The sequence below is a fragment of the Arachis ipaensis genome, chromosome B1 (assembly GCF_059453495.1).
Source record: "Arachis ipaensis isolate K30076 ecotype BB chromosome B1, ASM5945349v1, whole genome shotgun sequence".
In the NCBI taxonomy this organism is placed as follows: Eukaryota; Viridiplantae; Streptophyta; class Magnoliopsida; order Fabales; family Fabaceae; genus Arachis; species Arachis ipaensis.
The window spans coordinates 62,693,016-62,697,099 of NC_142436.1; the positions used below are offsets into that span (position 1 = coordinate 62,693,016).

The 4,084-nt window shown below is 35.5% G+C and overlaps 1 non-coding gene across 1 annotated transcript; it reads left to right on the forward strand.

Moving 5' to 3' along the window:
- The first annotated feature begins 1,507 nt into the window (after window positions 1-1,507).
- On the forward strand, window positions 1,508-1,615 carry LOC148576800 (small nucleolar RNA R71). The gene has a single exon (XR_015903238.1). It is a non-coding gene; the product is annotated as a small nucleolar RNA R71 (small nucleolar RNA).
- The last annotated feature ends 2,469 nt before the right edge of the window (window positions 1,616-4,084 follow it).

A 4,084-nucleotide genomic window follows, 5' to 3' on the forward strand; every position in this document is an offset into this window, starting at 1 on the left:
TTGCAGAGGGAGATCCTTGAGTTTTAAACGCAAGGGAGTTTTCATTCCATTGAAGGAATATTTCACCTCTGTCAACATCAATCACAGCTCTTGCTGTGGCCAGGAAAGGTCTTCCTAGGATGATGGATTCATCCTCTTCCTTTCCAGTATCCAGGACTATGAAATCAGCAGGGATGTAAAGGCCCTCAACCTTTACTAATACATCTTCTACTTGTCCATAAGCCTGTCTTCTTGAGCTGTCTGCCATCTCTAGTGAGATTTTAGCAGCTTGTACCCCATAGATTCCCAGTTTCTCTATTACAGAGAGGGGCATGAGGTTTATTCCTGAACCAAGGTCACACAGAGCCTTAAAGACCATGGTGCCTATGGTGCAGGGTAGTATGAACTTTCCAGGATCCTGTCTCTTCTGAGGCAATGTCAGTTGATCCAGATCACTTAGTTCATTGATGAACAAGGGAGGTTCAACTTCCCAAGTATCAATGCCAAATAATTTGGCATTCAGCTTCATGATTGCACCAAGAAACTTGGCAGTTTGCTCTTCAGTGACATCCTCATTCTCTTCAGAAGAGGAATACTCATCAAAGCTCATGAAGGGCATAAGGAGGTTCAATGGAATCTCTATGGTCTCTAGATGAGCCTCAGAGTCCTTTGGTTCCTCAGAGGGAAGCTCCTTATTGATCACTGGACGTCCCAGGAGGTCTTCCTCCTTGGGATTCACGTCCTCTCCTCTCCTCACAGGTTCGGCCATGGCGCTTATGTCAATGGCCTTGCACTCTCCTTTTGGGTTCTCTTCTGTATTGCTTGGGAGAGTACTAGGAGGGATTTCAGTGATCCTTTTTCTCAGCTGGCCCACTAGTGCTTCCAGATTTCTAATGGAAGACCTTGTTTCATTCATGAAACTTACAGTGGCCTTAGATAGATCAGAGACTAGATTTGCTAAATTAGAAGCATTTTGTTCAGAGTTCTCTGTCTGTTGCTGAGTTGATGATGGAAAAGGCTTGCTATTGCTAAACCTGTTTCTTCCACCATTATTAAAGCCTTGTTGGGGCTTTTGATCCTTCCATGAGAAATTTGGATGATTTCTCCATGTTGAGTTATAGGTGTTTCCATAAGGTTCACCTAAGTAATTTACCTCTGCTATTGCAGGGTTCTCAGGATCATAAGCTTCTTCTTCAGAAGATGCCTCTTGAGTACTGTTGGATGCAGCTTGCATTCCATGCAGACTCTGAGAAATCATATTGACTTGCTGAGTCAATATTTTATTCTGAGCCAATATGGCATTCAGAGTATCAACCTCAAGAACTCCCTTCTTCATAGGCGTCCCATTACTCACAGGATTCCTTTCAGAAGTGTACATGAACTGGTTGTTAGCAACCATGTCAATGAGTTCTTGAGCTTCTGCAGGCGTTTTCTTTAGGTGAATGGATCCACCTGCAGAAGTGTCCAGTGATATCTTTGATAGCTCAGACAAACCATCATAGAATATATCCAGGATGGTCCATTCTGAAAGCATGTCAGAAGGACACTTTTTGGTCAACTGTTTGTATCTTTCCCAAGCTTCATAGAGGGATTCACCTTCTTTCTGTCTGAAGGTTTGAACATCAGCTCTAAGCTTGCTCAGCTTTTGAGGAGGAAAGTACTTGGCTAAGAAAGCCGTGACCAGCTTATCCCAAGAGTTCAGGCTGTCTTTAGGTTGAGAATCCAACCATAATCTAGCTCTGTCTCTTACAGCAAAAGGGAAAAGCATGAGCCTGTAGACTTCAGGATCTATTCCATTAGTCTTAACAGTATCACATATCTGCAAGAATTCAGTTAAGAACTGAAAAGGATCTTCAGATGGAAGTCCATGAAACTTGCAGTTCTGCTGCATCAGAGAAACTAATTGAGGTTTCAGCTCAAAGTTGTTTGCTCCAATGGCAGGAATGGAGATGCTTCTTCCATGTAAATTGGAATTAGGTGTAGTAAAGTCACCAAGCATCTTCCTTGCATTATTATTATTTTCGGCTGCCATCTCCTCTGCCTGTTCGAAAATTTCTGAAAGGTTATCTCTGGATTGTTGTATTTTAGCTTCTCTTAATTTTCTCTTCAGAGTCCTTTCAGGTTCTGGATCTGCTTCCACAAGAATGTTCTTATCTTTGCTCCTGCTCATATGACAAGGAAGAATGGACAGAAAAATGATAATAATAATAGGGATCCTTTATACCACAGTATAGGGATCCCTTTGTGAGTGGAAGAAAAGAGGGGGAGATAAAGAATGTGATGTAAAGGAAGAAATGCAACTGTACGAATGGAAGAGATGTGAGATGAATAAATAGAATGAGATGGGGGAGGAATAATTTTCGAAAATTATTTTGAAAAAGAGTTAGTGATTTTTGAAAATTGGTTTTTGAAAAAAAATGTTTGTAATTTTTTTTTTTCGAAAATTAGAATTTAAAATTTAAAATAATAGTTAATTAAAAAGAAATTTTTGAAAAAGGGGGAGGTATTTTCGAAAATTAAGAGAGAGAGAGTTAGTTAGGTAGTTTTGAAAAAGTTAAGAAACAAACAAAAAGTTAGTTAGTTAGTTGAAACAAATTTTGAAAAGATAGGAAGTTAGGAAGTTAGAGAAGATATTTTGAAATCATATTTTTGAAAAAGATAAGATAAGAAGATATTTTTTTTGAAAAGATATGATAGGAATTAGTTTTGAAAAAAAGATTTGATTTTTAAAATCACAATTAATGACTTGATTCATAAGAAATCACAAGATATGATTCTAGAACTTAAAGTTTGAATCTTTCTTAACAAGCAAGTAACAAACTTCAAATTTTTGAATCAAAACATTAATTGTTTATGTTATTTTCGAAAATTTGGTATAAAAATAAGAAAAAGATTTTTGAAAAATATTTTTGGAATTTTCGAAAATAACTAATAATTTTGAAAAAGATTTGATTTTTGAAAAAGATTTTGAAAAAGATAAGATTTTCAAATTGAAAATTTGATTTGACTCATGAGAAAGAATTTGATTTTCAAAAATTTTTGAAAAAGTCAATCCAAATTTTCGAATTTGATGAGAGAAAAGAGGAAAGATATTTTTTTTTTATTTTTGAAATTTTTATGAAAAACATGAAAATTATGCAATGCATGAAATTTTTAGATCAAAACAATGAATGCATGCAATAATGCTATGAATGTCAAGATGAACACCAAGAACATTATGAAGATCATGATGAACATCAAGATCACATTTTTGAAAAATTTTTTATGCAAAGAAAACATGCAAGACACCAAACTTAGAATTCTTTAATGCTTAGACACTAAGAATTCAAGAATGCATATGATAAACATGAAAAGACACAAAACAAAAAATCATCAAGATCAAACAAGAAGACTTACCAAGAACAACTTGAAGATCATGAAGAACACTATGAATGCATGATATTTTCGAAAAATGCAAGATGCATATGCAATTGACACCAAACTTATGATATGACTCAAGACTCAAACAAGAAACAGAAAAAATATTTTTGATTTTTATGATTTTCTAATTTTTTTGGATTTTTTTTTCGAAAATTATATGAAAAAGAAAAATAAGGATTCCAAAATTTTTAATATGAATTCCAGGAATCTTGCATTCTTAGTCTAAAGCTTCAGTCCAGGAATTAGACATGGCTTACTAGCCAGCCAAGCTTTCAATGAAAGCTCCAGTCCAAAACACTAGACATGACCAATGGCCAGCCAAGCTTCAGCATGTAATTCAGACATGACATGCCTGACATACCCTACAGTCGTGTAAGAGCTGATGGTTGGAAGCCTCAGTCCAAAAGAATTTAGACATGGCTTTACAGCCAGCCAGGCTTCACATGCTTCATGAAACACTAGAATTCATTCTTAAAAATCTTGAATAAAAAATTTTTGAAAACATTTTTATTTTTTTCGAAAACAAAAGAGGAAATTTTAGAAATATTTTTGAAAAATTTTTGAAAAGAAAACAAAAAGAAAATTACCTAATCTGAGCAACAAGATGAACCGTCAGTTGTCCAAACTCAAACAATCCCCGGCAACGGCGCCAAAAACTTGGTGCACGAAATTGTGATGTCACATT